General features: G+C 42.2%; 1 long non-coding RNA gene across 2 annotated transcripts in view; it reads left to right on the forward strand.

Moving 5' to 3' along the window:
• LOC142724406 (uncharacterized) overlaps positions 1–25,483 on the forward strand; it is a 180,581-nt gene extending 155,098 nt beyond the window's left edge. For both annotated transcript variants that reach the window (XR_012876201.1, XR_012876202.1), the window contains exons 4-9: positions 8,733–8,809; positions 10,069–10,143; positions 11,055–11,182; positions 13,036–13,102; positions 13,289–13,353; positions 24,843–25,483. This is a non-coding gene — a long non-coding RNA (uncharacterized LOC142724406). The remainder of the gene's footprint in view (positions 1–8,732; positions 8,810–10,068; positions 10,144–11,054; positions 11,183–13,035; positions 13,103–13,288; positions 13,354–24,842) is intronic.
• Positions 25,484–26,022: the final 539 nt, after the last annotated feature.

Genomic DNA, 26,022 nt, shown 5'->3' on the forward strand with positions numbered 1-26,022 from the left:
AGGTTTTAGTGTTAATTATTTCTCCTGATTGGCCTGTGAGTTCCAGATCTAAGAACTGAATAGTGTTTTTTTGGACCAAATGAGTAAATTTTAAGTTAAATTGGTTGTCATTCAGATAGTGTATAAAGTTAGGGATGTCTGATATATTACCCTCCCATATAAATAGCAGGTCATCAATGTATCTTGAATACCAATTGATGGATCTGCCAAAGGGATTAGCACTAGAAAAGATGAACAATTCCTCCCACCAGGCCATCACAAGATTTGCCAGGGAGGGGGAGAACTTAGCTCCCATTGATACTCCAGTCAGTTGTAAATAGAATGTACCATCAAATTTAAAGAAATTGTGTGTCATAAGAAACGTGAGTACCTCAAGTATGAAAGATTGTAATTCATGGCTATAGGTACTGTGTCTGAGTAGATGATGTTCTAGTGCCCTCTGAGCTATATGGTGAGGGATACTGGTATAAAGAGAGGTCACGTCACAGCTCAACCATGTAAATTCATCTTTCCACTTTTTATCTACAAATGAGCATAAAACATCTCTTGTATCATGTAAATGACCCGGGGTTTTTACTGCTAGAGGTTGTAGCTGGGAATCTAACCATTCCGAGAGTTTGTCTGTCATTGAACCTATCCCTGACACTATGGGACGCATGGGAGGAGGAACTATACCTTTATGTGTTTTGGGTAATGCGTGCATGATTGGGATAGTAGGGCATTGTACAGTAATATATTCTGATTGTTTTTTTGTCAGTACACCACTATTTAGCCCATCACTTATAAGTTTGTCAAGTTTCTTTTGAAACATGGTGGTTAGATTACATGTTAATTTTTTGTATGTGTCTGTGTCTTCCAACAACTTTAAAATTTGACTTTTATACATTTCCCTGTCTAGTTCGGTAATGCTACCCCCCTTATCCGACATTTTAATCAAAATATCGTTGTTATTTTTCAATGATTGTTTTGCCCTACTAAGAGCTTTAGAGATGTTATAGTCCCTTTTGCAGTGCTTGGACTTCTCGGATAGTTGTTGTAAATCTTTCTCTATTGCCCATTGGAACCTATCCATGGAGTCGGTTCTGGATGCCAAAGGGTAGAAACTCGGATTTTTGGTGACAAATTCCGTAGAGAGACTGATGTTCCGTACAGGAGGTTGGGAGTCCAAACTTTCTAGACATTGGATAGTCCTGTGTTCTTCAACTGACAGTGATCTATGATCATGGGAATTGATATTCTGCTCTTGTTGATTAATTTCTTCATTATCCGTTATTACTGATAGTGGGTTATAGAAATGCCTTTTAACTGTAAGGTTTCTGACAAACCGGTTGATATCCAAAAGCGTGTTAAAGGTATCAAACGTACGATTGGGGGCAAAATTAAGGCCCAAAGAAAGGACTTTGACTTGGTCTGGAGTTAACTCAGTTGAAGAGAGGTTAATCACACTTATGCTGGATAAGGGTTCTTGCGATTTCGTAGGCGGCGGTTTTGTTCCTGATCCCTTTGATTTATGTTTCCTGCCGCCCCTCCTTCCTCGTTTTTTGAATTCTTGACCTTGGTAATTGGTTGATATATTTGGGAATAAGAATTCCTGGAGTTATCGCTGTCTGAGGTTCCATTTATCCCCTCAAAAGAGTCTGGTTCAGAGGAGCTGAAACTGACTCTATTCAGACTAGTATTTGATCTCCTCTCTTGCTGCGGTTTTTAAGAATAGGCTTAATTTTATGTCGTTTGTCTCTTCTGTTCCATTGATATACTTCTTTATTTGAATCGTCTCTAAGATCTCTTTGGAACTTGTTCTTTTTAGTTTCAGCTATAGATTTATTTAGTTTTTCCAACTAAAGAGAGGTACGTTGTTCCAATGAAATGAAAGCAGGTGAGCTGGAAAAGGCATTCATTTGTTCCTTCAGTGAGAAAATATCTGTATCCAATTCTGTCAATTTGGCCTCCTCATGACTGGTTATTAATTCCATTAATTTTATGGAACATTCAGATAGTATAGAATTCCATTGTGTGTTGAACTCTTCAGAATAAACAAACGTAGGACTATTTCTTAGGCGTAAGCCCCTTGGGATCATCTGTTTCGTAATATAATTACGTAGGGTAGTTAGGTCCCACCAGATTTTGGCCTCCTGCACTGATAGGTTTCATGCATTTGTCGGGTCATACTATTCTGTACGATGTACATTATTTCCACCTGTTATAACATTTCTGGGTAAGAAAATAATATTCATGTCTGCCCCAAACACCTAATTATAGTAATCTTCTCAATTCAGAATTTATTTTAAATTGTTTGAAATATTGTATTTTTTAGCCTATTATACATATTTTTAATCTCTCGATGTGAGCATTAAAGAGGTTTATATCCGTCAGCCTTACAAATTAAATATTATTTCATTAAACTACAACTAGAACATTTGGTATTTCCATCATTTTTGGACATGTTCAGTGTCCATGATATGATAAACATGACAACTACTATAGAATAACAACATAACACTTTACCGGCGTTTCAGTTCAGCACCATTCTGCTGGACAGCTCCATTACGATACATAGCTTCCATTCATAAATTGCTCAAGCTAGTTGTGCGCCCTCTTGTGTTCAAAAACCAATATGCTGGATAGCATTACCTTGCTCATCCAATAGCATTACCCTGTTGAACTAGTTTCAGCTACTAGTTTTAATTACCACCTGTAGGTAACCGGATATAATCCTCCCCCTGATAGCTTGTCATTTAACAAAAAGCCATGAGGAAGGATGCGGTGTGCGTCTGAAACACGTAGGCACCTTCTATCTATCTCTAAGTATTACACTCGGGACTTATCTTGTTTTAATACTCCAAATAAAATTGGAACAATGTTCTATTTTAACTAACTGCGCTGGATCCTCTATTCTTTCGTTTTCCTGCATTACAGCCTAATGTCAGCTGTAAGATACTGCTGACATCCGGCGATGATGGCACCGACTCAGCTTCTGAGCCGATGCCATGCATTTGTCGTATGGCTGCAGCAAAATGCGGGAAGCACTAGCTTACCATGACATATCCATCCGGCAAATGTCGGGAAGGGGTTATTTGCATTGAGCAGCAATATGTCACCCCTACTGTACCAAAACTACTCCAAAAGACCACATCTTTGAGAAGACCACCCATGGTTTTTCTATGACTTATTATAAATTTTCTTCTATCATAATCAAATTTGGCTATTTCATTGAGATAACAACGTTTTAGAAGACAACTTTTCACTAAAGTGTCGGAGGGTCGTTTCATCAACAACATTGGTCATTGATGCAGTAAGTAATACTTTAAACATCCACATTGAGGTTTACACTAAAGACATTTTCTGCGATCACCTGCTAGCAGAAAACGTGTAGATAACTGACAGCAAAGCGACATCTGGTGGCCTTGATGTGTTTTACAGTATGTGATGTACTCTGCCTAGAAGAGCTGGGTTATTACAGCATTATTAGTAGTAGAATCGGAGTTGGCCGCAAATTACAGTTAAATAGAAGCGTTACCTGCAAACTCAGAGGTGACGTCAATGATACTCAATAGGAGACACCTGCAAGGAACATTGAGAATATCGGGAAAACTAAGAGCATTTGACAAGGTTGCTTGGATCTTTATTTCGATAGAGAACATTACTCACCCATGATTTATGGTAACACCGCAAATCGCACCCATCTGTGTTGCTGTCAAACCTTGGCCGTAACCTTTTAGCCACATCAAATGCTGTCATATGTGGTCTAGTCTTTCAAGATGATAACTACTTATATCCACTTTAGATAGTCAGATGAATGAACAGGTCACTGACTCCCACAAGATCAGCACACTCCTCTCCTGCTGCTTGGATCTGTCCAATGATCTGATTGGCTACTATCCCCACCCTCTTCCAAATACTGTAAATACTAAAGAAAATAAACAAAAATGTAATTGAAAACTAATGAATGTGTCGCAATCAAAGCACAATACACAGAAATGAGTATAAAAAACATGTTAATAATGATTCCAAAAACAAAATCTTTAATGTTTCATGAAAATGGAATTTTAGGAAACGTCGGTCACTTTAAGGTTGTCATGACTACTATCCAACCTTCTGGATGGTCCTGGATTTTGATGCAGAGCCGATCTTATTTCTCTGTCTGCGTCCTATCAGGGCTAAGGGTGGAGTTTTCAAATCTGTTCAGTTTTCTCATTGTTGTTTGTGATTTCATGTGTTTGCATGTTTCTGATCAAGCTTCTGTATCACCTTGACTGTTTGGACTCTTTGAACTGGTCCTCGACTTTGTCTTTGGATTTTCCCTCTGCTCACAAATTTGGACATTCTGCTCTTGGCTGGTTTTGACCTCTGCAAGTCCTGGTATTCTTCTGTTTTGGGATTTGGACTTTTAGTATTTCCTGGTTGTGAACTCCGCTTGCTGTTTACCCTCTATCTGTCTGGTTTCCGTTCTGGCATTGCCTGCATTGCACCTCCTGTCCAACACTGTATTCCATAAAAGCAACCTGGGTTCTATGCAGCCAAATCCAACCTGCCTTGAGGTGGGCTCTGGTGCAGACCATAGAGTAGCCTTAGACTATGCTGACCAGAGTGGTGATGGACTTGAGGTAGCTAATTTACCTGCACACTTCATCCAGACGGTCTCCAGCTGCCTTTGGGGAATTTATCGTATAGCAATTCCATAAACTTGCACTCTGGGGAATTTCTCAAGTAGTGATTTCTTGACATTTAGTCTCCCTTGGAAAGGGGAGGCCGTCTCAGTGCCAGGATAAATGGAGAGCAGAAGACAAGACACGACTCAAAAAGAAAGGATCCTTCTGTGTGACACCAAGTTTCATTAGAATTCAAGAGAATTACTATCCCCAGAAATGATCCCAACCCTCTCATGTATCATATAGGAAAATATTGTTCAAATCCTAAATAATAACACGATGCAAACCGCACTCCCACTTACAGTATATATAATATGAAACTCTACATGCAGTGATATATTGTATCTTTTTATTTTATTCGTCACCATACACCATGTAAGAATTTCATATCTGTGTGCATCATAGGAAAGTCGCCATCACAGCGAACAATATTGTGTCCAGTCATATAGAGAGGGATACGGACACTATGGTGAAGAAAACTACAGGGGCGGCTTTGGATATGTTCTATGCATAGGGAAATTTATGTATCAATTTCTTTCGGTTACAATATCTCTCCCACAGCGTTACCTTAAAGAGGCTCTGTCACCAGATTAAAAATGCCCTGAACAACGTGATCTCGAGAGACCACGCGGTGACGTCACTTCCGCCCACAGGTCCTTCGCCTCTAGGGAGTTCTATATGCTTACCTGCACTGTGTGATGCTGCCTCCTCCGCTGCTGCTGCTGCAGATCCGACGACTGTAACTTCTCATACGCCTGGAGATAATCTATGTTCAGTCTTAAAACGCAGGGATGAAGGACCTGTGGGCGGATGTGACGTCACAGCGTGGTCTCGCGAGATCACGCTTTTCAGTGAAACCAGCTTGGGTGTAATGAAGAGAAGTGTATGATGCTGATTGGTCAGCGTCATACACTTCTTTGTAATACGCCCACTTGGGCATTAAGAAACTAATTTGCATAATTGTAATAAAGGTCATAACTTTGCTGAAAAAAGATCGTTTCTCAAAATTAAAACCACTGCTGTTAACTACATTCCAGCGCCCATAAAATGATGTAGGAGATAGGGCATTTTTAATCTGGTGACAGAGCCTCTTTAAGGCCTCCTTCACACACAGAAAATTTCTGTCATTTTAAACTGCACCGAAACGCTTCTAAAAACACCAGCGTTATTAAAATGAAACAAGCGTTTTTTTAAGGCGTTTTTAGTGGCGTGTTTATGTGGTGTCATTTTGTATGTGCTTTGTTTTATGGCATTTTTGAAGTCCTATATAGAATCTATAGAAAAAACGCCTGAAAAAAACGCTATACCCAGAGCGTGTGGAAAAAAATGCCACTGATCACAAAATTGCCTCAAAAACGACACAAACCAGAACGCAGTTGTGTGTAATGCATTTGATATTTTACTACAGACTTTAATGTAACATCTGCCGCACTTAATACAGCAAGAAAAACACCACAGAAACTGCATTAAAAATACCACAACGAAAAGCACAAATACGCAGCAAAGCGCTGTGTGTGAATCCAGCCTAAAAAGGGTTGTCTGGGATTTGGGAAAGGAAAACCCCTGCTCCCCAAAACAAATTTAGGGTGAAGCAAGTAGCGATGACTGGGTAAGGTCTGCAGGAAATGTGCATGTGAGGGCAGGTTCACACCGCAGATGTTTAGGCTGAAAATACGAGGCTGAGATTAAAAGAAGACAGACTCTGAATCCGGCCGTTTTTACAGCTGATATTCCAATCATTTATTGAGCGTATTTTGAGGCATATTTTCAGAGAGTTTTTTAACCCCTTAATGACCGCCAATAAGCCTTTTCACGGCGGTCATTAATGGGCTTTATTCTGCAGCGCCGCCATTCCGCGTCGCTGCATTAGAATAAAGTAGACAGAGCAGGGAACTGTCAAAGCTCCCTGCTCTCAGCTGCCAGAGGTAGCTGAGGGCTGGGGGCGTCCCTGCTCGACCGGGTGAGATCGATATTAGTATCGATCTCACCCGTTTAACCCTTCAGATGCTGTGCTCAATAGCGTGCACCGCATCTGAGTGGTTTTGGAGAGAGGGAGGGAGCTCCAACTCATCCCACTGACACCCGGTGATAAAATCGCTGAGTGTCTGTGTCTCCGATGGCAGCCGGGGGCCTAATAAAGGCTGCCAGGTCTGCCTGTAATGAATGCCTGCTAGGTCATGCCAGAGGCATGTCCTAGCATATGCCTGTCCATTTTAAACGGACAGGCAATAATACACTGCAATACAAAAGTATTGCAGTGTATTATAATAGTGATCGGAGGATCACATAGTGAAGTCCCCTAGTGGGACTAGTATAAAAGTAAAAAAAAGTTAAATAAAGTTAATTAAAAAAATTTGAAAAAAAAAATGAAAAACCCACTTTTTCCCCTTACAAACTGCTTTACTATTAAAAAAACCACAATAAAGCAAAAACTATGCACATATTTGGTATCGCCACGTCCGTAACGACCGTGACTATAAATATATTACATTATTTAACCCGCACAGTGAACGCCGTAAAAAATAAAATAAAAAACTATGGAAGAATTGCTGTTTTCTGTTAATACTGACTTAAAAAAAATGTGATAAAAAGTGATCAAAAAGTCGCATCTACTCTCAAATGTTACCAATAAAAACTACAAGTCGCCCCGCAAAAAACAAGACCTTATACAGCTATGTTGACGCAAAAATAAAAAAGTTATAGCTCTTCGAATGTGACAATGGAAAAATTTAAAAAATGGCTTGGCCATTAGGGCCCAGAATGCCAGCAGGGGGAAGGGGTTAAAGTGTCATGGGAAAAAAGAAAAATCAGCTTCTAAAATGCTTCCGAAAGGGACGTGTCCCTTCTTTTTTATAAAGCGTAGTTTTACGTGTTTAATAATTCAGCAGCAAAAAAATACACCTCATATGAGCTGCGCGGTGTATTTCCTATTAATATTAATGGGAAGCAGTTTGCAGGCGCATTTCAAGTGTATTTTGGAGCGTAACACGACCATTTTACGCTCTGACATATGCCTGAAGATGAGCCGTGTGAACACGTCCTTTATATGTAAGCTGGAAATACTCCTTTAAGACCCATTTACACCGATTTTGTATCCCTAATAATTCCCAATATCGGTGGCGGCATCTTCAATTAAAATGACCTCCTGTGACCGCACAATCACCATGACGTAACTGTACATCATGGTGGCCTTATGTAAGACAATCCATGGTGCACAGTTATGTCATGGGGGCTTAAGGGGTTAATGTTATGGCTGAACGGTGTATAATCATCAAGGGCTTAATAATAGGGGTTACAGAGGTAAAAGTCTCACCGGGGGCTGGTGCCTGAGGGGGCTTAAGAGAAGACATAAATATTATAAATGGTGCACAGTCTATAAAGATAGTCGCCTATTGGTCAGTGTCTGTAGCGTCTCCGGAATAAAGAGAAAACGTTATTTCAAAATGAGCTTGTAATGACGAGACGACCACTTTACAGACAGAAGTGACAGTTTTACACATAATTCCAATTTATATAAGTGACACTAATGATATAATTGTTCTGCAATATGTCCCCTTCTATGTACAGATGTGGAGATCTTTAACTTGACTTTTAATGCATTAAATACACAGCGCCGCGGCAAGAAACTTTAATTTCACTTTTTCAATGGTTTTCAATGACTTAAAGAGGCTGTGTCACCGCATTCTACGTGGCCTGTCTTCTACATGTGATCGGCGCTGTCATGTAGATCACAGCAGTGTTTTTTTATTTAGAAAAACGATCAATTTTGACCAAGTTATGACCTATTTAAGAAAGTTATTAGCATAAATCTAAATGCCCAACTGGGCATTTTTTTTTAGCTTTTGACCAAGTGGGCATGTATCTTCCATGCTTATAAAACAGCAGTCCCATATAACGCCTATATCCAGTGTATACACAGACAGTCTATCCAGGCAGGAGGAGATAACCGATGATGTAACCGATACTGCAGCCACTTATGATGTCACTGATGATGTCATAGACAGTACTAGTCGCTAAGTTCTCTATGTGCAGCTGGATTCCACTCACTTTGCACTTGATATTTGATCAGTGTGTTTCCTACAGATCAGGATTTTTGGCCTTTTTCTCCAATTTTTGGGAATAACATCTGGACCAGGACTGTGATTGACTGTGATTGACAGGTAAGATGCAGCATTTTATTATTTATCAGCTATAATATCCGTGTTATTAATTATACATGTTACTGGATACATGAAATATCTATGCTCTAGAATTCTGATATAAGACCAGATTCACACTGGACATTACTGCAGCAATTTATAACCAGCATCTCGCCACAACTATCTGACTGTAGAAGGATTTTTTTGCCTGTAATTGACAGGGTTGTTTTTTGTGTTTTTTTTCAAGTTCCAGTAAAATGTTTGTATGAACACAAGTAAAAACTGAACATGTGGATTTTACATTCAGATTTCGAGGTTATTTAGTTCCCCATTAAAGTTACAATTTATTATTTCCTGAAAATTACAGCAGTCAGTAATGTGTGAATGGAAATGTGAATTCTCAAGTATTTTCTAGGACAGACATGCCAGGAGAGACGTCAGATCCTCTATAATTTTATATGTATGTTCTGTCCTTTGTATAAAATGTCTTATTTACCTTTTAAAGGGATTTTCCATAACTTTATTATTAATAGTAAATATCAGATCGGTGGAGATCTGACTCCTACTACCCCCATGTGATATCAGCTGAGTAAAGGGGCCGCACCACCCTGGTCAGCCACATGTCCTCTTCATTGTTTACCAGGAAAGCTCCATGCATTTGGTAGTGGCTGTGCTCGGTATTGCAGCTCAAAGAGAACCAACTCTGGAACGGGGCCCCCTAAACCCTGTTCTACCTTTTTGTGTTCCGGCTGATTTCCTACTATGAAGGGGGAAAGCCCCATATAACTGAATAGTAGTTACCCAAACAGCGTAGCTCGCATGCTATGCTGCTTCCGTAGCTGCCATTCACTACTATGGGAGTTAGAGAAACAGCGTAGTTCAGCGAGCTACGCTGTTTCCGTAACTCCCGACCATGTAATCTGTAAGTGGCCGGGAGTCAGTGTGAGCACAAAATGCTAGAACAGGGTTTAGGGGGCCCCATTCTAGAGATTGGTGTACAGGTGGGACCCGCATTTATCTGACGTTTATTACATATCCTGTGGTTACGTCAAATATGTCGCTCATGGGAAAACGCCTTTAACATACTGTACACATTTCTTACAGGATGGCGGTGACGGACACCTCTGATATATGTCATATGTTGGTCATCTGTCACCTATAGACGTCAATGTTAAATAGTGTATACGTGTAATGTATAAGTTTATAAGTGTAACCTCTGGTAACATGACAACTATTCTTGTATCTATCCTGTGATCAGAGGTTTTGTATCTTTTTCTTAGATCTTGTCTGAACAGATCCCTTGATTAGTCCCAGAACTGCTGCTGCCGGGACAGTCTCCTGAATACAGTGCTCAGGTATTGATCTCTCTTTCCTGTAATTTACCTTTCCTGCATATTACTCACACACGTCCCAAATTATCTGGTCAGAAAACAGACGGCACCTTTGTGTATGACTGAAGCCATTCCTCCATGTCACATAGGCAGATAGATCCCTGACACTTGGCGGCAGTCATAGTTATCATGAACACTCTTATTCTACTGACACCAAGAAGTTCACCAAACAGTCACATAATCTTACTCCTGGATATAGAGCCGGACATAGAAGACTGGGGTCCTCATAGCAAAGATCAAACTGGGCCCTCCATTATGGGGCCCAATGTAGCTACTGAGGAGAGCCGGGCGTGATGTTTGTTTAACTCTCCATTCCCTTCCCATGACCTTTGGGACAATTCTCCACCGCTTTGCTTGCTGCCAATGTAGTTCCTCTGGAGAGCGGAGTCCTGCACAGGTTGTCACCACCCAGCCGCAAAGAGGAGAGGACCAACTCCATTACCTGCTATATAGTGACACCAAATCCACTGCTGTCTAAATCTATAACTGTCAAATTGTATTTTCCATGAAGTGTAATCTTATATTATAATATTTTATTACAATTAACCTCCAATCCCAGGGATGATGGATTATCTCTTCTATGTATATAATACTGGTCATATGTTCTGGACTTGTCTGTTCTTATGACGAGTAAATAATTGCATTTCCCATAAAATTATAATGCTGGAGCATCTCCTCTTAGCACTCTGAATTTTTCCATTCCTCTATAATTCCGCCTGGGAATGTTTGAATATGGGGGATACAATATCTCTTGTCTATAGGATGTGTCCCTAAACATTATGAACCTGTCAGCACTCATTGTATTGTATCAGACCATGGCCATTGAGAAAAGAGAATAACGTCACCCAGTTGTCAATTTCTTCTTACATTTCCAGGAGTAATAATAAAGTAACAGCCCAATGAAGAGCTCTGTGATGGTCTCGGGTCCAGGTGTAGGAGGGCTGCTCCAAAAATGAGGAGAGCGCCCAACTAATGCCCAGCATATAAAGTAGGAGAGTCCAAGGTAAGTGCCGAATATTTCTTTATCTCTACACACGTTATATCACATATTTACTGGCTGGATGGTTTATAGCAATAATGGATATTTTCTCCAAGAGCCCAATTTCAGTTTTCTCACATTGTCCCTCAGAAAACAAGGTTGTTCTTCCTAATATTCCTCGCTTCAATGCTGGGGGTGGTAGATGGAAGAATAGAAAAAAATGTCCTACACAAAATGTAGTGACCGCTTATTACTGACAAGCTACAAACCTGTAATATATTAGGAACAGAGACCAAGAGCCTGGAAACCCGGTGTGGTCAACTATGGCATCCAGACTAAGCTGCCACCCAAACTTATATATTGTCAGGTAACCCGGTGCATGCCCAGAATATTCATTACATGTATCCACATTATATGTATCCAGAGACACCACAAAAGAGAGAAGAATCAGAAACTCCACAGTTCTCTATAGTTTCCCTTAAGTTTAGGCTTATATAGAGACATAACTATAAGCTCCGGGGCCTTGGTGCCAAATCTATACCAGGTCCTGCCAACTATCATATACCATATATAATCTGCACTCCCACAGACACAACAGGCTTTATGTAAGATGGGGTCCTGGGCAACAAGTAAAGTAGGCTCACCCACCCACCCCATCCCACAGGGTCATGTTTCTATACAGTTTTTTATATTTATCTGGTGGTCTAGTGCTGTGAAAGGGTTCAGTGTAAATTCACTGGTGGTTTAAGGCCTCATGCACACTTCCGACACCTTTTTCACGGCCGCTTTTGACGGGTCCGTGAACCCGTTTTAGCGGCCGTGTGGTTTCAGTGTGCACTCCCGTGTGCACTCCGTGTTTCCGTTTCCGTGCGCCGAGCATGGTACTGTCCAGGGTGACAGTACCATGCTCGGCGCGCGGAAATAATGTAATAAAAATAAATAAATTCATACTTACATTCCTCCTGTCCGGCCTCCAGTGATGACGTTCAATCCATGTCACCTCGGCAGCCAATCACAGGCTGCCGCGCCCTCGGCAGCCAATCACAGGCTGCCGCGGCCTCGGCAGCCAATCACAGGCTGCCGCGTCACAAAAGAAGGTCGGACTGCAGGAAGAAGAGGGACTCGTCACCAAGACAACGACCGGGTACGTATGAAAGGCTTTTTATTTTATTTTTAATCAGCAGCCTCTTTTCTCTATCAGTTATTGATAGAGACAAGTGGCTGCCGATTAGTGTAATATTTTTGTCATGTTTTTCTGCCCGCCCAGCGGTTGCTAGGCAACGGCTCCGTCACACACGGACGGCACACGGATGCCTTCCGTGTGCCTTCAGTTTTTTTGACGGCCCCATTGACTGGCATGGGCCTCACAGTCATGGAATCCCGGACCAAAGTAGGACATGCTCTACTTTGGAACGGAAAGGAGCAACGGACCGTCAAAAAAACTGAAGTGTGCATGGGGCCATTGAAATGAATGGGTTCAGGGTGCTATCAGTGACAAAAACGGATAGCATCCTGAAGAAAAAAACGGAAGTGTGCATGAGGCCTAAGGCAGTAAAGGGGAATTGTTTTTTCATTGTATGGTGGTCTAGGGCAGTCAAGGGGGTGACAAGTAAAATCAGGATTCCTCCAGGTGATGGCGGCATTGGGGATTTGTTCAGATTGTGACCCCCTTATGCCAGTCATGGACACCAGGGCCTGTACAACCTCTTCACCCCTATAGTTATGTTCCCTGGGTCTACGTTACATTACAAAATGTGTTCAATGTCTGACTCGCCCTGTGATAGATAATGACATGTGTGACAGTAAATATATTATTATACATTATAGATATGGGGTTATTTTATGTATATGCAGTAAACCCATTATGTATATTACAGACATATAAAACATGTGAATATGTGGCACCAGTGACAGCCGACATGCTAGAAGATCCACCGTATATATGTAAGTATTATAGAAAATAACAACCTATAGAAATGCTATAATGTGATGTCATCCAGAATGTTCCTATAGAGACACATGAGAGGCTGCGGGAACAAATTCCCCAATGTTGTCATTTGGCTGAACATATATTTGTTGATATGATGACCCATACTAAGCTCACATCACAATTTTAACTTTTCATTCCAGAAAACCTTGGGATCGGCTGCCTGCTGCCAGGGGGACTCTCTGAAGTAATATTTCATCTATATGAGGTATATCCATCTTTAGTTACTATATATAGGGATAGGGATCGTGTAGGTAATGGGTTTCTTTGTATAGTATGAAGATGGCCATATGACTGGCGGTGCCATGTAGTCTAGGGGGGACACGTAAGGGAACAATAGGGAACGGTTTTGGCCTGAAGATAGATTTAAGGTAATTGGTTGAGGGGACTAGGGGTACAGTAAAGTTAATTGGGGATTAGGGGTGGAGCAGTGTTGGGGGATATAAGGCACGGTCACCCTGCCAAGAGCACTTGCCACACATTATTGCCTACAAGAAATTCATTAGCCCAAACCCTTATATGCAATCTAATAGACAGTAGGACGCTACTAGTTACTTTCGGGGTGGCAGAGGGCACCCTGACCTGCTGGGCCCCAATGTAACTGCACAGTTCTCACATATAGTACGTCCGCCCCTGATTTATGTTAGAAAGTCATATGGGAGAAGCCCCCTGACCGGTTAAATACCTAGGCCAAATGGGCAAACATCTTGTAATAGCCACTGATTCCATGTCATGTAACTGCTGAGGACTTGTACTATATAATATTGTATATTGTAATGTCGTGGTGAAGGAAAGGTACAGGATTCAGGAGTCATCTCTACTACTTGGTGTCTCAGCGCTGGGCACTTGTGCCATGTATCCCAGACATGTACCCCAAACTTTGCTAGCAGTCATGGGAGACACTGCTTACCTTACTGTTATCATTACTACAAGTAATAAAAGCGGGCGGCCGGGAGCGGACCTATCCATGCCGCCTGTCACTCTGACGTCCGCAATGTTTATCTGCAGCATTGTAGGGGGGGGTGGCAGGACTCCTAATAAAGTGTCTCTGTGTGAATAATTGTATGAACCCCTCAGAAACCCCATAATAGTTACTATTGTGATATAATAAGAATAAAGCTCATTATAATAACTCACTGATAAGAGACACATTGCAGAAAAAATGAGATAATATATAATACACCTAAAGCTATAAAATACACTGTTGGGGACTGGTCTCTGTTCTACATGAAAATGTTTCCATTGATTGGGATTTGTCCTAATACTTTGTCTTTCTTACTCCTAGTATTGATTCTGAATGGCCCCATTGAATTGCATAGGTCCGTGTGATGTCCGTTGTTTTAACACACGTAAGGCCTTATTCACACAAACGCGTTTAACGTCCATGATACGTCGCACGGACCTATGTTAGTCAATGGGGCCGTTCAGACAGTCCGTGATTTTCACGCAGCGTGTGTCCGCTGCGTAAAACTCACGACATGTCCTATACTTGGCCGTTTTTCGCGCAACACTCACCCATTGAAGTCAGTGGGTGCGTGAAAATCACGCGCAGCACATGGAAGCACTTCCGTGTGTCGCGCGTGACTCGCGCAACAGTAGATAAATAAGTGAAGGAAAAAATAAAAGCACATCCTTCATTTCTTTTTCTAAACATCAAAACCGCGTGTCATAAGGATGGCATATGCGTGGAAATCACGCAGCCACGCACCATTCACTGATGACACACGGAACTGCAAGATGCACACGTTCGTGTGAATAAGGCCTAACACGGATGTGGAATACGCTGGTGTGAATAAGAGCTAAGTTGTATTTTTATACACGTATTATGCTATGTGCTATGTGTGATTTTGGTTGCATACAGTAAAAGTTGCTTGTTGTGTGGAGTATTTTTTTTTTTCAAATACATGGATGATGGCCAAATATTGTAGGGCTTCTGTTTCAGTGTTTTGAGAGCGCACACTTTTGTGGCTGTAGATGTATGTGGTATATATATATATATATATATATATATATATATATATATATATATATAAGCTTTTATCACCTTGATCTATTCATTGTAAATGATATTTTCTCAAAATCGCTGATTGTATGTGAGTTTTAGGCACAAATGTGAATTTTAATGCATTTGTTTTTAAAAATAAATTCCTCTATCCTATATCTGAGGGTATGTTCACACGCACTAATTACGGACGTAATTCGGGCGTTTTTGCCCCGAATTACGTCCGAAAATAGCGCCTCGATAGTGCTGACAAACATCTGCCCATTGAAAGCAATGGGCAGACGTTTGTCTGTTCACACGAGGCGTAATTTACGCGCCGCTGTCAAATGACGGCGCGTAAATAGACGCCCGTGTCAAAGAAGTGACCTGTCACTTCTTTGACCGTATTTGGAGCCGTTATTCATTGACTTCAATGAATAGCAGCGCCAATTACGTCCGTAATGGACGTGGCACTCAAGCGCCTGCACATGCCGTTACGGCTGAAATTACGGGGATGTTTTCAGGCTGAAACATCCCCGTAATTTCAGCCGTTACAGACGCCCTCGTGTGAACATACCCTAAGGTGTGATAGTGAAGGTGAACACGGCCGACAGGACCACGTCAAGACAACTGCAATCGTCAGGTTGTCTGCTTCCAGGAAAATAGGAGCTTTGTGGACGCCTAATTTTTCTAGGTGTGTAATCCCTGCTTTTTATAGATTGTTACTTTTTTTGTACATTTCCTGCTTAAAACCACATTTTTGGTGTTTTCAATTTGTAATTTTATGGAGATAAATAATATATGTACATGTAGACACAGGCACAAGTGGTATGTATGTATGTATGATATATATGTATGAGGGGCATGAGGGGGCCCGTGTCGCCCACCGGCACTGGCCCCCACCATGGCCGGAGGCTCCCCTAGCAGCCGCTATGGCTGCTACAGCGGGACCCCACTGAAGACTACGGCAGAGTTAAACAAAAGACATGTATCCCCTCTCCACAGGATAGGGGATACATGTGTGATCGCTGGCATTGATAGGGAGAACGGGGAACTGAAAGTCCCCTGAAGTTCTCCATCAAAAACCTCGGACTTCCGGTGTCTGTGTCGGCAGCTCCGTAGAAATGAATGGAGTGCCGGTCGCGCTTGTGCGCATCCGTGACCAGCGCTCCTTTCATTTTTATTGAGCTGCGCAGACGCCGGAAGTCCGAGGTTAGTCATGGAGAACTTCGGGGGACTTTCGGTCCCCCGTTCTCCTTATCGCTGCCAGCGATCACACATGTATCCCCTGTCCTGTGGATAGGGGATGCATGTTATTTGTAGGACACACTGTAGGTCGCATTTTTTGGGGGGGCTGGGGATGCTGTATGGCGTTCCCTACAGGGGGGGCTGTATGCCGTTTCCTACAGGGGGGACTGTATGGCGTCCCCTGCAGGGGGGGACTGTATGGCGGCCCCTGCAGGGGGGGGCTGTATGGCGTTCCCTACAGGGGGGGCTGTATGGCGTTCCCTACAGGGGGAGCTGTATGGCGTTCCCTACAGGGGGGGCTGTATGGCGTTCCCTACAGGGGGGGCTGTATGGCGTTCCCTACAGGCGGGGGCTGTATGGCGTTCCCTACAGGGGGGGCTGTATGGAGTTCCCTACAGGGGGGCTGTATGGCGTTTCCTACAAGGGGGGCTGTATGGCGTTATCTACAGTGGGGGCTGTATGGCGTTCGCGCCATATAGCCCCCTCTGTAGATAACGCCATAAAGTCCCCCCTGTAGATAACGCCATACAGCCCCCTTTGTAGATAATGCCATACAGTCCCCCCTGTAGATAACGCCATACAGCCCCCTGTAGATAACGCTATACAGTTCCCCCTGTAGATAACGCCATACAGCCCCCCTGTGGATAACGCCATACAGCCCCCCCTGTAGATAACGCCATACAGCCCCCCTGTAGATAACGCCATACAGTCCCCCCTGTAGATAACGCCATACAGTACCCCCTGTAGATAACGCCATACAACCCCCTCTGTAGATAACGCCATACAGCCCCCTCTGTAGATATCTACAAAGGGGGCTGTATGGCGCTACCTACAGGGGTGTTGTATGGCATTATCTACAGGGGGGCTGTATGGCGTTATCTACAGGGGGGCTGTATGGCGTTATCTACAGGGGGGGCTGTAAAAAAGGCACTATCTACAAGGGGGGGGGGTTGTGTGACACCCAGGGGAGGGGGGGCCACAGTCAAAAGTTTGCTATGGGGCCCAGTCTTTCCTAGTTATGCCCCTGTATGTATGTATGTATGTATGTATGTATGTATGTATGTATGATATATATATATATATATATAAATATATATATATATATATATATATATATATGTGTGTGTGTGTGTGTGTGTGTATGTATGATATATATGTGTGTATGTATGAATGTATGTATGTACGATATATATATGTGTGTATGTATGTATGTATCTATTTATGATATATATATATATATATGTGTGTATGTATGATATATATGTGTATGTATGTATGAATGTATGTATGTACGATATATATATATGTGTGTATGTATGTATGTATGTATGTATGTGTGTATGTATGATATATATGTATGTATGTATATATGTATGTGTGTATGTATGTATGTGTGTATGTATGTATGTATGTATGTATATATGTGTGTATGTATGTATGATATATGTATGTATGTATTATGTATGTATGTATGAACGCTGCACATATTGAACTTTTTTTTTTAGGATGCCTGGAGCATAAAATTTTCTGCTTTAGTTTACACTGTTGACATAAAGTATAAATTTGTATGCATTTTTTTTAATTAAAAATGACACTTTATACACACAAGGACCGTCATGCAATTTTATGTGGAGTGGCAAATGGACAATGTACCAGGAATCTACTTTCAGAAAATATATAAGTATGGGGGGTTTAGTATGATTTTTTTGTACTTAGTAATATAGGTTTTATTTGTACATGACAAAAGTAAGAGGCAAAATGCCTAAAAAACCCTGGTAGTGAAAGGGTTAAAAAGGTCCAACAGGAAAGACTGGCGCAACCAATCGGAGCTCAGCTTTCATTTCAAAGCTGCTCTGAAAAAAAGCTGCACTGTGATTGGTTGCTATGGGCAACAAGGACAGTTGATGTGTTTGACAGTCTGTCCGCCATCCATGCAGCGTGATGTATAATCTGTACACAAGACAGGTAACAGAAAGAAGTATCTATATGTAATGTATAGACATGCTTAGTAGATGACGGACATTACAATATTTACACTAAAGATGCAAATGTGACGATGACATTCTACTTTCTTACAAGCCGATTCTGCCTTCCTTGTAGCCGGATCCCTCTGGGTGGGGGGAAATATTGCGCATGCCATTAGGCTGTGTTCATATGACAGATTTTTCTTGTGGAAAAACCAGACGTGGAATTGGTCGAGAAACCGCGGTAGAAAACCACGGCCGACCCTCAGATTTCGGTCGTTGTTTTGTAGTAAAAACGGAGGCGTTTCTGGACACAGATTAGAACCATTTAATGGGGCTAATCTGTCTACGATTACCTGATGTGGAACATGCGACGGAAAACGCGTGACATGTCACTTTTTTTCAGCGAGGCGGTGTCCAATTTCACCCGCTTAACCCCTTAGTGACCAGCCTATTTTAGGCCCTAATGACCAAGTTATTTTATTCGTTTTTCTATAGTCGCATTCAAAGAGCTATAACGTTCTTATTTTTTCGTCTACATAGCTGTATGAGGACTTGTTTTTTGCGGGATTAGTTGTGCTTTTTAATGGCACCATTTTTGGGTACATATAATTTTTATATTAACTTTTATTAACCTTTTTGGGGGGGATTATAAAAAAAAACTGAAATTCCGCCATTGTTCTATGTGTTTTTAAATTGACGCCGTTCACTGTGCGATGTAATTAACATGTTACTTTTATTCTATGGGTCGGTACGATTACGGCGATACCACATGTGTAGAGGTTTTTTTATGTTTTACGACTTTTGCACAATAAAAACACTTTTGAACTAAAATTATTTGCCTTTGCATCGTCGCTTTCCAAGAGCCGTAATTTTTTTATTTTTCCATCAATGTAGTGATTTTTTGGGCTTGTTTTCTGCGGGACGAGACGTAGTTTTGATTGGTACTGTTTTGGGGTACATGGGACTTATTGATTCATTTTTATTATGACTTTTTTGGGGGGCAATGGAAAAAAATTGCAATTTCGCCATGGTTTTTTGCGTTTTTTTTTTACAGTGTTCACTTTGCGGTTTAAATTACATATTAACTTTATTAATGGAGTCATTACGGTCGCGGCGATACCACATATGTGTACTCTTTTTTTTTTTTTACACTTTTACTAAATAAAACCACTTTTTATGGAAAAAAATGGTTTTATTTATTTTTTTACTGTACTTTATTAATAATCTTTATTTCACTTTGATGACTTATTTTATTAGTCCCACTAGGGGACTTTACTGTGCGATATTCCGATCGCTGCTATAATGCTCTGGTATACTTCGTATACCAGAGCATTATTGCCTGTCAGTGTAAATCTGACAGGCAATCTGTTAGGACGTGCCTCCGGCGCGTCCAAACAGGAATATGTCCAGGGCAGACCTGGGGGCTTTTATCAGGCCCCCGGCTGCCATGACACCCCATCGGAGACCCGCGATTTCATTCGCGGGCCGCCAATGGGTGACAGAGGGAGCGCACTCCCTCTGTAAACAAAGTTAAATGCTGCGGTCGCTATTGACGGCGGCATTTAACGGGTTAAACGGCCGCGATCGAAGTAAACTTCGATCGCGGGCGTTGGAGCAGGAGCTCAGCTGTCATCAGACAGCAGAGCCCCGGCTCCTGCCTGCACGGGAGACCCGTGCAGGACTTAGACTAAGCTGACGTGAAAAGGCGTCAGCCTAGCCTAAAGCCCATTAGTGACTCACGTGAAAAGGCGTATTAGTGGTCACTAAGGGGTTAATATTCTGTCCTGTATAAATGGGTGGTTTCTTATAGACAATGGTGCACTTTTTTCAAGTGTTTTTCACGCCGATTCAGACACAGAAAATGCGTCTGAATCCTCGTGAAAATTCTGCCGTGTGAACAGGGCCTTAGTCCTGGCAAAGAGGAAAATCACATGGAGGCTTGGAGAAAATCAAGACTGAAATACGACAATGACATCTGAATATATAAAGTGAAATAATGTCCTTCTAGGGCGACACAGGATAATGATTGTGACAGCGGTGCCTTATATTGTACACGTCCACCTCACATAACCGCCGGCCTCTGCTTCAATGATTCCAGTAAGAGTAGGAGGTTCCCCCGGGGCAAGAATTACCACAGCGGAAAGATGTACAAGACTTGTGAATGTTGTTATTCCCATCCCATTAAACCTGGGTTCTCATGGCTAGGTGTTGTGGCTTTTTTTGTCATAAACTTCCAAATCGGGCAACACACAGACACACACACACACACACACACACACACACACACACACAGACACACACACACACACACACACACACACACACACACACACACACACACACAGACACACACACACACATACACACACACACAAACACACACATACATACACACAGACACACACACAGACACACAGACACACACACACATACACACAGACACACACAGGCACACAGACACACACACACACACACACACACACACACACATACATACATGCATACACACACACACAAACAGACATACATACACACACACAAACAGACACACACACACACACACACAGAGACAGACACGGATCTGTATTGCATTATGGGCCTACACTGTTCCTCTAATTTTACACATTCCGTAAGAAGAAAAGAAAATGTGTCATGCTCCACCACACGCCATAGGGAGGATATGGTGTCTCATTAAAACACCGCACGGCGACAGAGGGTGAAATACAGAATTGAAACTTGTCAGATATACAATACATGTTAGAGGCTTTAGTACTTGCTGTAAGAGGTGTAAATGGAAGTCTTCCCAGCTCATGATTCATCAAAACTCTACACAGGTTAGGCTCTGTTCACAACACCATTAGAGCCCGAAACCTCACTGACCCATTAGAAGTCAATGGGATCTTTTACACAACGGATCCATCATGATTGTCATAGCTCTGTCAATAAATCCTAGGATTTGTACCAGTCTAAATAAGAGCCAAGGCTTGATATGGAATCAATCATTTCAGTTTGTGAGGGTAAATAATCGTTTTCTAGGAGTCCTAAGCTGCATCCACTCCCCCACACCAGCCAAAATGGCTCCATTACCAATACCAGCAGAGTGCCCCATAAACAGTGCCAGTAGAGTGCCCCATAAACAGTGCCAGTAGAGTGCCCCATAAACAGTGCCAGTAGAGTGCCCCATAAACAGTGCCAGTAGAGTGCCCCATAAACAGTGGCAGTATGGTGCCCCATAAACAGTGCCAGTAGAGTGCCCCATAAACAGTGCCAGTAGAGTGCCCCATAAACAGTGCCAGTAGAGTGCCCCATAAACAGTGCCAGTAGAGTGCCCCATAAACAGTGCCAGTAGAGTGCTTCCCTGCGTGCAGCCACAAGCAGGAGCTCAATGATACATGTTTACACAGCTACCATGCGGCCATAGAAATAAATATGCAGCAAGAGCCCCTGTTCTCAGCCGTCAGGAGACTTTCAGGAGACGTCCCTGCTCTGCCGGGAGATTTCTTGTAGACTACTGGACAATCCTGGAGAGTAGGCAAGAATGACGTCTATGTGTTTAGTCAGACACAAACCCAAAGCACATTATTAACCCCTTCCCATCGCTGTCATTATTTTTATTCACATTTTTTCCTCCCCACCTTCCAAAAGCCACGGAATTGCTGCAGAAATTTGCACTTGGACTAGCAGACAATCTGCTATGGAAAAACATTTCCTGCATTTACTGTAGAAAATATTCCGGATTTTGCTGCGTTTTTTTTCCAAGTCTGTGAGATGGTGACATTTCCTCTGAAAAACGCAGGAATTCAGTCCACTTTCCGCAGCAGGAATTTACATACAGCCGGTGAATTTCAGGACTGACATTTTATGCAGCGTGTGGATAACATTCGCTCATTCACACCCACTTTGCTGCTACTGTATTCTGCTGCGTATTATCCGTTCGCAATTCCGAATGGAAAATACGCAGCCATTTTCGTTACGTGTGGACAAGCCCTTACAAGGAGAAAATTCATTATTAAAAATAAAATTTGTTTTGTGTTGCCATATTCTGAGACATAACTTTTTGATTTTTCCGTCTATATGAGGGCTTATTTTCTGCAGGCCGAGCTGTAGTTTTAATTTGTACCATTTTGGGGTACATAAGACTTTTTGACCACTTTTTATTAAATTCTTTTGTGGGATACGAGGTGACTAAAAAACACAGCGATTTTGGGCTTTCATTTTATATTGTAACAGTTTGGACTTTTACAGGTGTCGCGATTCCAGATATGTTAAAAAAAAAAAATCCACTGCTTTTGAGCGAAAATGTTTTTAGTTTTAATATTCTTTTGGTCTATGTAAAAAAAAAAAAATTAACAGGGAGATGTGCTGCCAACAACGGTAATATTTTCGGCTGCATAAACGTTACAATCAGCCGATAAACGGGCGTTATACCCAGAAAAGGAGTATACAGTTACTCACAAAAGATAAAGAATAAAATCAAAATATACAACCCATCAAACCAAACCAAACAACAATCCCCAGTAGAAGAGTAGAAGCCCTAACATTTAATATAAAAATGGAAGAATCCCCAAAATACTGCAAAGGGGGATATCACTGGCAATATTGTTCACAACCTGTGCAAAGCCATACTATAAGAAAGGCACAAATGATACCTTCTCATTCAGGCCCAAAGGAGCTTGGGTGCGTAACTTTATGATCCAACGACATTCAATTTGCTCATGAAGTTTGGCTAGATTCCCTCCTCGGGAGCCCAAAGAAAGTTTAGCAATTTCAGGAACTTTTAAATCCTGACATCTGCCCTTGTGTTTCTCCCTAAAGTGCTTAGGTATTGGTTTAAATTTGATGAGTTTCTGAGGGTCCAATTTCACTGCTGCCCTCATATCCTTGGCATGTTCCTGTGTGCGTACCCTCAGATCTCGTGTGGTCATACCCACGTATATCAAACCACAAGTGCATGTAGCGCGATATATGACCCCCGTGGTACTGCAATTAATGACGTGCACAATTTTGTGTTCATCACATCCTGATGAATCACAAAATGTGTCTGTCCTAACAATCATGCTACAGATAGAGCAGTGGCCACATGGGAATGAGCCCCACTTAGGGCCCGATGACACACAGGGAGGTACATAATGGCTTCTTACTAACATGTCCTTTAGTGTTCTGCTTCTTTTAGCCACCATCAATGGTCGGTGTGGAAGAACACCCCTAAGATCGGGATCATTCTGCCATTGTGTGTTAGGGTATGTTCACACGGCGGGGGTCCGTAACGGCTGAAATTACGGGGATGTTTCAGCCTGAAAACATCCCCGTAATTTCAGCCGTACCGGCATGTGCAGGCGCTTGAACGCCGCGTCCATTACGGCCGTAATTAGCGCTGCTATTCATTGGAGTCAATGAATAACGGCTCCAATTACGGCCAAAGAAGTGACAGGTCACTTCTTCTACGCGGGCGTCTATTTACGCGCCGTCATTTGACAGCGGCGCGTAAATATACGCCTCGTGTGAACAGACAAACGTCTGCCCATTGCTTTCAATGGGCAGATGTTTGTCAGCGCTATTGAGGCGCTATTTTCAGACGTAATTCGGGGCAAAAACGCCCGATTTACGTCCGTAAATAGGCCGTGTGACCATACCCTTAGAGTTGGTTACAAATCTGACCAGATTTCCTTTGATCTACGTACCTTTTGTCTCAACAGAATGTCCCGATTAGTACTCCTTGCTCTTTGGCATCCTTTTTCAGCATCTATATTTCTGTAGCCACGTTGTCTTAATCTCTGTTTCAGATTTGAGGTCTGTTCTTTAAAATTCTGATGAGAATTAAATCACTCATTTAGCCCTCAAGAATTGGCCTGTCGGGATGGAACGCACAATATGAGGAGTATAAAACGATGATGCGTGCAATAAAGAATTCACCGCTGTTGCTTTCAGAAAGATGGTCGTGCTTAAATGACCGTTATACAAAACCAAGAAATTTATGTCAAGAAATTCCTACAATTTCTTAGGACTGGAAAACCCCTTTTGGCTAAAGGGTTTTCCCACTAAGAACATTTATCACCTATCCACTGGATAGGTGATAAATATATGATCGCTAAGGGCCCCACTACTGGGACCCCCACCGACCATGTACTAACTCCTTATGAAATTTTGTTCGAAAATTACCCAGGTTGCCCATAACACCTACAGACTCAGAACTATATTTGTCACATGACACCCTTGTCCAATATGTGATAAGGCTTCAGAAGCAGTTTTAGGCTTGGTTTACAATGTGCGTTTTTGTTGCGTTTTTAGCATTCTTTTTTTGTTTGGTTTGATGAACTTCCACGTTAGTTTATCTACCAAAACAAAAAAAATTCATGGCAAAAACGCACAGTGTAAACCCAGCCTGAGAGAGTTAAGACTCAGGTGCAGGAGGCTCAACATAAATGTACTGAAGAGACTTATTCCGTTAATCTGTGAAACTTTATAATGATCAATTAGTTTTACATTCTGGTTTATTTACAGTGCTTTGGAGAAGTCTCTTCAAGGTACTGCTGCTGACCATCCTTACTGCCGTGAGGTGTGAAAGAAGAGATACCTGGATCGATTCTTCCTATGTGAAGAAATCTGCACATATTATTTAGACCCACTCATCACCCGTGAGAGAAACCAATTATTACTGGAGACCTGCGAGCAGTTGTAACTTGATCCTCTGTTAGACGGAAAATTCCTTGACCTGGAGGAAAAGATAAGTGGGTCTGAGGATAATATACCGCACAGAAGACCCCCAGGTGAGAAGAAGGAGGTTGCTTCATGTAAGCCCACCTCACATGAAACAGCTGCAACAGGTACTGTTCTTTGCTCCCCTACAAGAGGTCAAGAATAATAGCATTAGATTCTACAGTATTTGATGACAGACAGTCTCCTGAAACTCTGCAATGGCCGACTTCTTCAATCCACTTGGACCTAAACCAGACAAAGGACTATGGAGTTTCATTGCTCGTAGCTCTATACATCATAGTCTATGTATTTCAGCTTTCTGATATCATTCTTTTCTTAAAGCAATCTGACAACAACACTCTTACCAAACAACATAGAATACTCCAACGTGACTTCAGTGAAATACAGGAGTGAATTGTATATTACTGCAAACTAAATCGGAAGTACTGATACCTACGATTATCGACTTTCTGCCATCATTCTTCCTTAACCCCTTCCCTCTTTGGCCGCTTTTGACCTTCCTGACAGAGTGTAAAGGATCTGCCAGGTACTACGTCTGTGTATACTCCCGAGATTAATCAGTCGACACCTGAAGCCAGACCTCTTAGACTGACACCGGCTCCCACCAACCAGGGTGGCAGGCTCAGGAGTGGGAGAGCCTATCGCGGCCTGGTCAGTCGGAGTTAGCTCCGCCCCCTGTTCATTTATACCTGCCGTGTTCTCTTCCTCAGTGCTTGTTATTCTTCTTGGATTCCAGGCCCCACTGCTGCCTTGCTCCAGCCTGCTTCTGCCGTGCTTCTGCCTTGCTTCAGTTCCGCTTATCCTGCTTCGCTTTGCCCCTGGCTTGCTTCCTGCTCCGTGCTCTGCGTTTGTATACTCCACTACATCCTGATCCTGACTGGCTCATTCACCGCTCCGTTTCCTCGCGGCGTTCCGTGGCCTACTGCCCCTTCCCTTGCGTGTTCCCTGTTTGTACTCCCTTGCA

The sequence above is a fragment of the Rhinoderma darwinii genome, unplaced genomic scaffold (assembly GCF_050947455.1).
Source record: "Rhinoderma darwinii isolate aRhiDar2 unplaced genomic scaffold, aRhiDar2.hap1 Scaffold_58, whole genome shotgun sequence".
NCBI lineage: Eukaryota > Metazoa > Chordata > Amphibia > Anura > Rhinodermatidae > Rhinoderma > Rhinoderma darwinii.